Genomic DNA, 12,970 nt, shown 5'->3' on the forward strand with positions numbered 1-12,970 from the left:
ACTCAGTGTTTTGCCTCAGGATGCTAGGTTCTTGTCTAATAAGACTTTGTATTATGGGCCAAAGGTCTAAGTAGTTTCCTAGATAATTGCACCCACTGCTCTCTGGTTTTCCACGTTGCTTCAATTTCATGCCAAAAATCTAACAATGTTACAGTATGTCCACAGCAAGATTGGACTTTGCCTATCAGCAGATTCCATGTCAGAAGTAATTAGTCAGCAATTGTCTTCTCCATTCTATCCCTATGAGCTGACCTACTGTATTCCTGGGGGTCAACCTGAATTTGCCAAAGCCACACATGAAGTAATGCAGTAAGTGATTTTAGAACAGATTATAAACCATATTTTGTAAATAAGTTAACTAAATGACATAGACAATTCTTATTTTATGAATTAAAAGTAGCCCATCAGACTAATCTATATGGGGGTATATTCTCAACTTGGTACACAGTACATTTAGTACACTGAAAGATGTTAACATATGTTTAAAAAAGAAGGTGTTTGTCCGGACTTTAGTTATCATAAAGAAGACGGCATTTAGGACTACGACCCTACACATTTTTTTAGCTACAGTATTCCTACCATCACAGAAAAGATAGTACTACTGTCCTACAGTAAGCAATCTCTACCCCCAAAAAAACACAGATGGTATATGCCAGTATTATTTTGTTGTATACATTGGAACACACATGGATACATTTCAGATTTGATTAGAAGCATTTTTGTAATATACATGTATTAGCAAAAATTCTTCTAATAAAAGTTATAACTGTTTCAAATGTGTATCTAAGTATGCACCGTGTACCAGCATTTTAAATACAGCACTTGCTCAGAGAGCCTAAGCTGATTGTACCATTTGGTAAAGACTCAATTTGGTAATTGCTGACATGATACGAGTCCCACTGGCACTCTGAGCAGCTGCAACACTTAAAATACTGGTGCACTGAGAATATCTAGTTATGCTTCACATGCACGTGCATAGAAAAATGTTAACACTAAAACAGTTACAATTTTTAATAGAAGCATTTTTGCAAATACATGTATATTGCAAATATGTTTCTATACAAAGATGTAATTCATCTATTCGCATTTACATTTTCACCGGAATGTCCCTTTAAGGATTCCCTAGGGCAAATCCTATAAATAGCATTATTATTATTGTGTACAAGGCTCTAATCTAACAAAGAAAGTAGTTGTTACGACCTCTCCAAACAGAAAATTCTCATAACAAATGCATTCTCAAAGAAGCCATCATTAAGGACTCATAGCTTCACAGAGATGATAGAGTGTAGGACTAGTTCCCTCTGAGAAAAAAAGTTTTTTTATGATTAAAGGGACATGAAACCCAAATTTTCTCTGTCATGCTTCAGAAAGAGTATGCAATTTTAAAAAAGTTTCCAATTTACTACTATGTGTTGTTCTCATGTTATTCTTTGTTGAAAAGATATCTAGATAAAGTAGTGTGCACATGTCTGGAGCACTGCATGACATCTAGTCCTCTTGCTAATGTACAACATTGGTACAAAACTGCTGCCATATAGTGCTGCAGGCACGTGCACACTCCTGAGCTCATCTTCCTGATTTTCAACAAAGGACAAGAAGAAATCAAAGAAAATTTGACAATATTAATTGGAAAGCTTTTTAAAACTGCTCCTACAAACAAGGTAATTGGAATTTGTAGGGCTCTCAATAACAGAAAAAAATAGTTGCCTGAATTCCTACCCCATGAAGAAACTAGTAAGCAATACCCCTATCCTAGAATAGAAAAAAATATAATACTCAGGACACAGAATAGTTGTCAGGATTTCTGCCTCTCCCAAAAATGATTAGCATTCTCGCACCTACAGAGATGCTAGTTCTCTAACCCTTTGACACTTCAATGACAAAAAAATATAATTTATGCTTACCTGATAAATTCATTTCTCCTGTAGTGTAGTCAGTCCACGGGTCATCCATTACTTATGGGATTATATCTCCTCCCTAACAGGAAGTGCAAGAGGATCACCCAAGCAGAGCTGCAATATAGCTCCTCCCCTCTACGTCATATCCAGTCATTCGACCGAAACCATACGAGAAAGGAGAAACTATAGGGTGCAGTGGTGACTGGAGTTTAATTAAAATTTAGACCTGCCGTAAAAAACAGGGCGGGCCGTGGACTGACTACACTACAGGAGAAATGAATTTATCAGGTAAGCATAAATTATATTTTCTCCTGTTAAGTGTAGTCAGTCCACGGGTCATCCATTACTTATGGGATACCAATACCAAAGCTAAAAGTACACGGATGACGGGAGGGACAGGCAGGATCTTTACATGGAAGGAACCACTGCCTGTAGAACCTTTCTCCCAAAAACAGCCTCCGAAGAAGCAAAAGTGTCAAATTTGTAAAATTTTGAAAAAGTGTGAAGTGAAGACCAAGTTGCAGCCTTGCAAATCTGTTTAACAGAGGCCTCATTCTTAAAGGCCCAAGTGGAAGCCACAGCTCTAGTAGAATGAGCTGTAATCCTTTCAGGAGGCTGCTGTCCAGCAGTCTCATAGGCTAAACGTATTATGCTACGAAGCCAAAAAGAGAGAGAGGTAGCCGAAGCTTTTTGACCTCTCCTCTGTCCAGAATAAACGACAAACAGGGAAGAAGTTTGACGAAAATCTTTAGTTGCCTGCAAATAAAATTTCAGGGCACGGACGACGTCCAGATTGTGCAGAAGTCGTTCCTTCTTTGAAGAAGGGTTAGGGCACAATGATGGAACAACAATCTCTTGATTGATATTCTTGTTAGTGACTACCTTAGGTAAGAACCCAGGTTTAGTACGCAGAACTACCTTGTCTGAATGAAAAATCAGATAAGGAGAATCACAATGTAAGGCCGATAACTCAGAGACTCTTCGAGCCGAGGAAATAGCCATTAAAAACAGAACTTTCCAAGATAACAGCTTGATATCGATGGAATGAAGGGGTTCAAACGGAACACCTTGCAGAACGTTAAGAACTAAGTTTAAGCTCCACGGCGGAGCAACAGTCTTAAACACAGGCTTAATCCTAGCCAAAGCCTGACAAAAAGCCTGAACGTCTGGAACTTCTGCCAGACGTTTGTGTAAAAGGATAGACAGAGCTGAAATCTGTCCCTTTAACGAACTAGCAGATAAACCCTTTTCTAAACCTTCTTGTAGAAAAGACAATATCCTAGGAATCCTAATCTTACTCCATGAGTAACTCTTGGATTCGCACCAATATAAGTATTTACGCCATATTTTATGGTAAATTTTCCTGGTAACAGGTTTCCTAGCCTGTATTAAGGTATCAATCACTGACTCCGAAAAACCACGCTTTGATAGAATCAAGCGTTTAATATCCATGCAGTCAGCCTCAGAGAAATTAGATTTGGATGTTTGAAAGGACCCTGAAACAGAAGGTCCTGTCTCAGAGGCAGAGACCATGGTGGACAGGACGACATGTCCACTAGATCTGCATACCAGGTCCTGCGTGGCCACGCAGGTGCTATTAGAATCACTCTCCTGTTTGATCCTGGCAATCAATCGAGGAAGCATCGGGAAAGGTGGAAACACATAAGCCATGTTGAAGACCCAAGGTGCTGTCAGAGCATCTATCAGTACCGCTCCCGGGTCCCTGGACCTGGATCCGTAACAAGGAAGCCATGAGATCCAGATCTGGTTTACCCCAATGATGAAGCAGTTGGGCAAACACCTCCGGATGAAGTTCCCACTCCCCCGGATGAAAGGTCTGGCGACTTAGAAAATCCGCCTCCCAGTTCTCCACGCCTGGGATGTGCATCGCTGACAGGTGGCAAGAGTGAGACTCTGCCCAGCGAATTATCTTTGAGACTTCCATCATCGCTAGGGAACTCCTTGTTCCTCCTTGATGGTTGATTTAAGCCACAGTCGTGATGTTGTCCGACTGAAACCTGATGAACCTCAGAGTTGCTAACTGAGGCCAAGCCAGAAGAGCATTGAAAATTGCTCTTAATTCCAGAATGTTTATTGGAAGGAGTCTCTCCTCCTGAGTCCATGATCCCTGAGCCTTCAGGGAATTCCAGACTGCGCCCCAACCTAGAAGGCTGGCGTCTGTTGTTACAATCGTCCAATCTGGCCTGCGGAAGGGCATCCCCTTGGACAGATGTGGTCGAGAAAGCCACCATAGAAGAGAATCTCTGGTCTCTTGATCCAGATTTAGCAGAGGGGAAAAATCTGAGTACTCCCCATTCCACTGACTTAGCATGCACAATTGCAGCGGTCTGAGATGCAGGCGCGCAAAAGGTACTATGTCCATTGCCGCTACCATTAAGCCGATTACCTCCATGCACTGAGCCACTGACGGGTGTTGAATGGAATGAAGGACACGGCAAGCATTTAGAAGTTTTGATAACCTGTCCTCCATCAGATAAATTTTCATTTCTACAGAATCTATAAGAGTCCCTAAGAAGGGAACTCTTGTGAGTGGCAATAGAGAACTCTTTTCTACGTTCACCTTCCACCCATGCGACCTTAGAAATGCCAGAACTAACTCTGTATGAGACTTGGCAGTTTGGAAACTTGACGCTTGTATCAGAATGTCGTCTAGGTACGGAGCTACCGCTATGCCTCGCGGTCTTAGTACCGCCAGAAGAGAGCCCAGAACCTTTGTAAAGATTCTTGGAGCCGTAGCTAACCCGAAGGGAAGAGCTACAAACTGGTAATGCCTGTTTAGGAAGGCAAATCTTAGATACCGGTAATGATCCTTGTGAATCGGTATGTTAAGGTAGGCATCCTTTAAATCCACTGTGGTCATGTACTGACCCTGTTGGACCATGGGTAAGATAGTTCGAATAGTTTCCATTTTGAACGATGGAACTCTTAGGAATTTGTTTAGGATCTTTAAGTCCAAGATTGGTCTGAAGGTTCCCTCTTTTTTGGGAACCACAAACAGATTTGAATAGAATCCTTGCCCGTGTTCCGACCGCGGAACTGGGTGGATCACTCCCATTAGTAAGAGGTCTTGTACACAGCGTAGAAACGCCTCTTTCTTTATCTGGTTTGCTGATAACCTTGAAAGATGAAATCTCCCTTGTGGAGGAGAAGCTTTGAAGTCCAGAAGATATCCCTGAGATATGATCTCCAACGCCCAGGGATCCTGGACATCTCTTGCCCAAGCCTGGGCGAAGAGAGAAAGTCTGCCCCCCACTAGATCCGTTTCCGGATCGGGGGCCCTCACTTCATGCTGTCTTAGGGGCAGCAGCAGGTTTTCTGGCCTGCTTGCCCTTGTTCCAGGACTGGTTAGGTTTCCAGCCCTGTCTGTAGCTAGCAACAGTTCCTTCCTGTCTTGGAGCGGAGGAAGTTGATGCTGCTCCTGCCTTGAAGTTACGAAAGGCACGAAAATTAGACTGTTTAGCCCTTGGTTTGGCCCTGTCTTGAGGCAGGGCATGGCCCTTACCTCCAGTAATGTCAGCGATAATTTCTTTCAAGCCGGGCCCGAATAATGTCTGCCCTTTGAAAGGAATATTAAGCAATTTAGATTTAGAAGTCACATCAGCTGACCAGGATTTAAGCCACAGCGCTCTACGTGCTTGAATGGCGAATCCGGAGTTCTTAGCCGTAAGTTTGGTTAAGTATACTACGGCATCAGAAATAAATGAATTAGCTAGCTTAAGGGCTTTAAGCTTGTTCATAATCTCATCCAATGGAGCTGTGCTAAGGGTCTCTTCCAGAGACTCAAACCAGAATGCCGCCGCAGCAGTGACAGGCGCGATGCATGCAAGGGGTTGTAATATAAAACCTTGCTAAACAAACATTTTCTTAAGGTAACCCTCTAACTTTTTATCCATTGGATCTGAAAAAGCACAGCTATCCTCCACCGGGATAGTGGTGCGCTTAGCCAGAGTAGAAACTGCTCCCTCCACCTTAGGGACCGTCTGCCATAGGTCCCGTGTGGTGGCGTCTATTGGAAACATTTTTCTAAATATAGGAGGGGGTGAAAAAGGCACACCGGGTCTATCCCACTCCTTGTTAACAATTTCTGTAAGCCTTTTAGGTATTGGAAAAACGTCAGTACACGCCGGTACCGCAAAATATTTATCCAGCCTACATACTTTCTCTGGAATTGCAACCGTGTTACAATCATTCAGAGCCGCTAATACCTCCCCTAGTAATACACGGAGGTTCTCAAGCTTAAATTTAAAATTTGAAATGTCTGAATCCAGTTTACTTGGATCAGATCCGTCACCCACAGAATGAAGCTCTCCGTCCTCATGTTCTGCAAATTGTGACGCAGTATCAGACATGGCTCTATTATTATCAGCGCACTCTGTTCTTACTCCAGAGTGATCGCGTTTACCTCTTAATTCTGGCAATTTAGATAGTACTTCAGTCATAACATTAGCCATGTCTTGCAAAGTGATTTGTATGGGCCGCCCTGATGTACTTGGCGCCACAATATCACGCACCTCCTGAGCGGGAGGCGAAGGTACTGACACGTGAGGAGAGTTAGTCGGCATAACTTCCCCCTCGTTGTCTGGTGATATTTTTTTAACATATATAGTTTGACTTTTATTCAAAGTAACATCTATACATTGAGTGCACAAATTTCTATTGGGCTCCACATTGGCCTTTAAACATAGTGAACAAACAGCTTCATCTGTGTCAGACATGTTTAAACAGACTAGCAATAACACTAGCAAGCTTGGAAAAAAACTTTTAAATAAATTTACAAGCTATATAAAAAACGCTACTGCGCCTTTAAGAAACATAAAAATGTGACACAGTTGAATTAACAATGAACCAAATATGTTAAAATTTTAACAGAAAATGTATAAAGTTAGCAGAGGATTGCACCCACAAGCAAAAGGATGATTAACCCCTTAATACCCAAAACGGATAACAGTTGAAATAATAAACATTTTTTATCACAGTCAAACACACTGTCACAGGTCTGCTGTGACTGATTACCTCCCTCAAAACTAGTTTTGGAGACCCCTGGGCTCTGTAGAGACGTCCTGGATCATGGAGGAAGAAATAGGAAGACTGTGACTACATTTTTACTGCGCAATAAAGCGCTAAAATAGGCCCCTCCCACTCATATTACAACAGTGGGGAAGCTCAGTAAACTGTTTTTATTAAGAAAAAAACGACAGCCATGTGGTAAAAATCATGCCCATAAAGTTTTATCACCAAGTACCTCAGAAAAAACGATTAACATGCCAGTAAACGTTTTAAAATTGAAAATTATGAAGTGTTATTAATAAGCCTGCTGCTAGTCGCTTTCACTGCAGTGCAGGCTCAAATATTACTTTAATATAGACAGTATTTTCTTAGTGAAATTCCATTCCCCAGAAATACCTCAGAGAATACATACATACATATCAGCCTGATACCAGTCGCTACTACTGCATTTAAGGCTGCACTTACATTACATCGGTATTAGCAGTATTTTCTCAGTCAATTCCATTCCTTAGAAAATAATTTACTGCACATACCTCCTTGCAGGTGGGCCCTGCATGCTATCCCCTGTTCTGAAGTTACCTCACTCCTCAGAATGGCCGAGAACAGCAAGTGGATCTTAGTTACGACCGCTAAGATCATAGACAAACTCAGGTAGATTCTTCTTCTAATGCTGCCTGAGAAGAAACAACACACTCCGGTGCCGTTTAAAATAACAAACTTTTGATTGAAGAAATAAAAACTAAGTTTAACACACCACAGTCCTCTCACACGTCCTATCTTTAGTTAGGTGCAAGAGAATGACTGGATATGACGTAGAGGGGAGGAGCTATATAGCAGCTCTGCTTGGGTGATCCTCTTGCACTTCCTGTTAGGGAGGAGATATAATCCCATAAGTAATGGATGACCCGTGGACTGACTACACTTAACAGGAGAAAAGGACTCAGACAATGTCATATCGAGGGCCCAAAGCAGGTCATTTTACTGCCTCGACAGAGAGGGTGGTACAAATGGTTCATACCTAGGGTTGTCACCTCAGCCATGTTTTCCTGGACAGTTATGAGTTATACATGCTGCAGTGTGTGCAAGGTTGAACATATATTTTGCTGTCCAGAGCCGCTATTCATGTGATGTACAGGACTCCAGAGGCAAAATAGATGTTCCTCCCTGTACAAACTGCAGCATGTATAACTCATAACTGTCCAGGAAAACATTGCTGAGGTGGCAAACCTATTCATACATATCTAAAACACAATGCTCAGTGCTCCCAGAAAGAAAATAGTTATAGGACTTTTGAATCTATGAAAAACATACAAATTAAAAAAAAAATGATTGAATCTTAAAGAAAATTTGGTACTTCTTACTCCCACTACCACTGTAAAGATAATACTTGTGGCTTCACAAATAGAAGGTAATACTCAGGATCCCCAATTGTGATGAGGGTACAGGTGAATACAGTACTGTAACTACTATCTCTCATATACAGAACATATGCAGTCAAAATCAAGGCCTTTGAAAAAGCTGTGTTGCGAAATGCGTGTCTGGTGAGTCCTCTACATGCCAAGGCATTTTTGATGGATTGATTGATCATATGTATTCATTCGTTGATTTTGACTGCATATGTTCTGTATATGAAAGATAGCACGGGAATACCCAACTTTTTAAAATAATTACAGTGGGGTTACATGAGAGAATAGTAGACTGCCAATCCCTTTTAATCCCTTGCAGAGACTTAATAGATAGGTTACCAGGAGGGATCTTTTTACTTGTGTAACACATTGTAATGGGGATAATTACCCCTACTGTGCTTTTCTCATTATAGATATATCTGGCTGGATAGTGTCTATTGATATTTGGTAATAAGTTTTGGACTCACCAGTATATTTTCTTTCAATCCTTTTTTTCTTCTTCTATCAAGCATCTTATGGTGCGATTAACAAAAGTTATGTTTTAACATACACATGAATGTTTCCCTATTTGGGCTAGATTACGAGTGGAGGGCAAGATTGCGCTTTGGCGAGATATTTGCGCTACACTCATTAATACCAACAGGGGCTTCCATAGGCTCCAATGGGAGCCTCGTTCTCATGCCATGAGACACAGCATGAGAACCTAGCGCAGAGAAGATGTAAGTCGCACAGTGATGAGCAGCAAATTGAAATGTATATGTATATGAATATATACCTATGTATTTATGGGTTTGTATGTGTATATACACATATTAACACATAAATATATATGTATATAAGCATATACATATATTTTTACTGGGAACACACAGTCCCTATAGACCTCTATGTGAAGGTCCTTTTGAGTGCCGTTTTGTTTTCCCCCAGACCCACTCACTGTAACCCCTAAAAATTGCTTCATGCAGTTATGATTTTTTTTTTTTTTTTTTTAAAGGATGCTAATAGTTTTAATTTTATTAAATGCACTACATACTTTATTTTGGGGGCAACATTTATAAAATTAAACAAGGAATCTGGTTATTTATTGTGCCCCCATAATTGGCAAATCTTCCTTTTTTACGGGGGCGGGATAAGTTAGCGTTCCCCTTGTAATCTAGCCCTATGTAGGTATGAGACAATAATTTACTTTTGAGTGCTTAGGGGATGCTTCTTTCTTTTCTTTTTTTCATTCAGTTTTAATTTCATGACTGGCAGGAGGACTTGAATACTGATTTAAATAACCAGACATTTTAACAAAGTAAGAAAATACAAAATGGACAAAATTAAGATAGTTTACTTACATCAAATATACGTTTTCAGTAATTTGTTGTAATATTCTACCCTCGTGATAAATACAGGTAGACATCAACACCCACTTTGCTTTAAGAGAAATAATAAATAGCCACCTTCTAACTATTTCAGAATGCCTTTGGTTCCTTTACCCTTTTTTTTTTTTTTTTTAGCAATAGTACATTTTATGTAAAGGGACCATCTGTACAGCAGAATTAGAACAAACCCACTCAATTGTAGTAACATTGCACTCTGAGCAGGTTCATCATAATATGGTAGCTTCTGACCAACCACAGGTAAGAGATGCTGACCTTAATTGCTATAATACTGGTACCTATGTCATACAAATATAATTGTTATAGCACAATATACTTAAGGGACAGTCTATAGCCTGATTAAACGGCTCTGTGCAGCCGAGAAACGCGTTGTTGGTTTCTTTTAAAACTTTTAATAAATTGTTTTAATATACCCCTTTGGAGTCCTTTACTGTGAATTTGTTATCAAGTTCCCTTGTTTGGTGGATATTGGATGTTAGCACCATTCGCCTTGTGGTTCCTGCAAAGTACTCACAGAGTACGGTCTTTCTGCTGTGATCCTAGAGGAGGGAGGTGTGTATCCAGGCTGTCTGTGGATTGGTGGAGTGGCCGTCCGGAGTAAGGCGTGGACGTGTTCTCATACCAGATTGGTCGAGGGGTCCCACCTGACGTTCTGGAGAATCTTGTCGAGTGTTTGTCTGCCGGGCGACGAATAGGTCCCGGTCTGCTGTTTCTGGCACAATACAGTGCCACCCCGTCTGTGAGTATAATCACTGCCGCTTGCTGTTATTGACTTTGTGATTACTATATCACCCTATTGGCGCCTCTTTTTTCCCATCCAGGAGTGTTTTTATAAGTTCCAAAATGGCAGCACCCACAATTTTGGCCAGATTACAAGTGGCGCGATAACGTTAGCGATATTTAAATATTGTGTCTGAGTTAACTTGCGCCTATATTACAAGTTAAAAGTAAACGTGGTGGCTAGGGATGGGCGAATGTGTTTATATTCAAATTCAAATGTTAGAACGAATGTTATTGTAGAAATTCGATTTACATAATAGAATGTTGATAAGAACGAATATTCTTATAAATTCTATTATCGAATGTTATTTACAGTTTTCGAATGTCAGTTTCGAATTCGAATGTGACATTCAAATGTGACATTTGAATATTCCATTTATAAAACACAGTTTAAGACTAGACATACTATTTCAAATACGAATGTTACATTTATAAAACACAGTATTAGACTAGAAATACTATTTTGAATACGAATATTACATATATAAAACACAGTATTAGACTAGAAATACTATTTTGAATTCGAATGTTACATTTATAAAACACAGTATTAGACCCGAAATACTATTTTGAATTCAAATGTTACATTTGAATTTGAATGTGACATTCAAATATTACATTTTGAAATTGAACGAATACATAGTTAAACATTCTATTATTAGAACAAATAATTTCAAATTTTATTGAAAAATTCAAAAATGAAAATTCGAAAATAGAATGTTATATAAACATTTGAAGTTCGATTCGAATGAACGAACGTATCAAAATTCATTTTAAATTTTGAATTTTTAGAAACATTCGCCCATCCCTAGTGGTGTACAAACTTGTATTTATGTTTATATGTAAAAAAACACACACACACATATATATATATATATATATATATATATATATATATATATATATATATATATATATATATATATATATATATATATATAGGAATAAACAAGTAGAAATCAGGGGAGAGTATCCCCTAACCAAGAGGTTTTATTGTTTGGTGGGAAGTGTTACCCCTATTAGAGACACCGGAACTTTCTGTGTATGGCTTGTGGATTAGAGAATTGAGGATAAACTTGTTTTGTGCATAGCACATTCCCTGCTCCATCTGTTTTATGCGCTGATTGTATACCTCATGTATTGAGGATTTTAAATGTGAGTGAAAATTTCACAGCTTGTATCAATTGTGTGTGTTTATTAAAACGGTTTTACAATATGTGCTTCTATTTGGCTTCTTTGCATAACGGTGATTGAGATTGAAAGTTCCCATCTACCTGAAAGTACAAGTGGCACGTTGAATTCTGAACACAGACAAATTGCTTACTACTGGAGCTCGCATACAAAGAGGCCTAGATTTTCCGGTTCATCTATACTCCAGGGGGTACCAAGCTTCTCAGCGATACTGATTCATCCTTACCTCATATGATTGAGGTTACTTGAAGTAAGTGTAAATCCAAGTGGGAGCGGTACATGAAGAGACTCATTCTAATAATCTATTATTTGTGTTGTTAAATTTATGGACACTGTGCATTTATAATTACTATTTACTGCAGTTAGCTATATTTTAAGAATTGTCATCCTCCGGGATACAGTGGGGTCTGATAAGCATCAGTCTGTTTTATGCTCTGTTATACTAAGCGCCATCCTGTTTCTCTTTTGTTTATATATATATATATATATCCCAAACAATGTGCCCTCCTGAATCTCAGTCCAACAGCCTTGGGTGCTACTAAATTGTAGATATAAAGCCAAAAAGAAGAGCACTCCATTTTTGAGGTCTCAAAAGGAATTTACAGGCAAATAAAGAAATAAAAATTTAGATCAGATGTGCAGGTGCACAATAATCACTTATCAAGAGTACAAAATAAAAATAAAAGATTTGAACAATAACAGTGATCTCAGAGCTTGTTCGTGTCAGAGAGTGAGACTATAAATGATAAATATATTAGTATACCCTAATTAACTGCCCAGGTGTAAACATTGTAAACATTGGAGAGACATTGGCCTACATTAAGAGTTTTGCGTTAGAGGCTATGCGGTGCTAACAAGCAGTTTTGTCTCACCGCTCACTTACATGCAGGGCTGGTATTATGAGTTTTCAGAAACCCGTTGTTAAAAGGCAAGAAGTGAGCACTGGGCAAAATTTTGCTCCATACCGCACTCCAATACCAGCGCTGCTTAAATCAGCGGTGAGCTGGTCGTACGTGCTCGTGCACGATTTCCCCATAGAAATCAATGAGAGAGCCGGCTGAGAAAAAGTCTAACACCTGCAAAAAAGCAGCGTAAAACTCAGTAACACAGCCAAATTGATTCCTATGGGGAAATAAAAGTTATGTCTACAACTAACACCCTAACATGAACCTAGAGTCTAAACACCCCTAATCTTACACTTATAACCCCTAATCTGCCGTCCCCGACATCGCCGACACCTACATTATACTTATTAATACCTAATCTGCTGCTCCGGACACCG

The sequence above is a fragment of the Bombina bombina genome, chromosome 3 (assembly GCF_027579735.1).
Source record: "Bombina bombina isolate aBomBom1 chromosome 3, aBomBom1.pri, whole genome shotgun sequence".
Taxonomy (NCBI): Eukaryota; Metazoa; Chordata; class Amphibia; order Anura; family Bombinatoridae; genus Bombina; species Bombina bombina.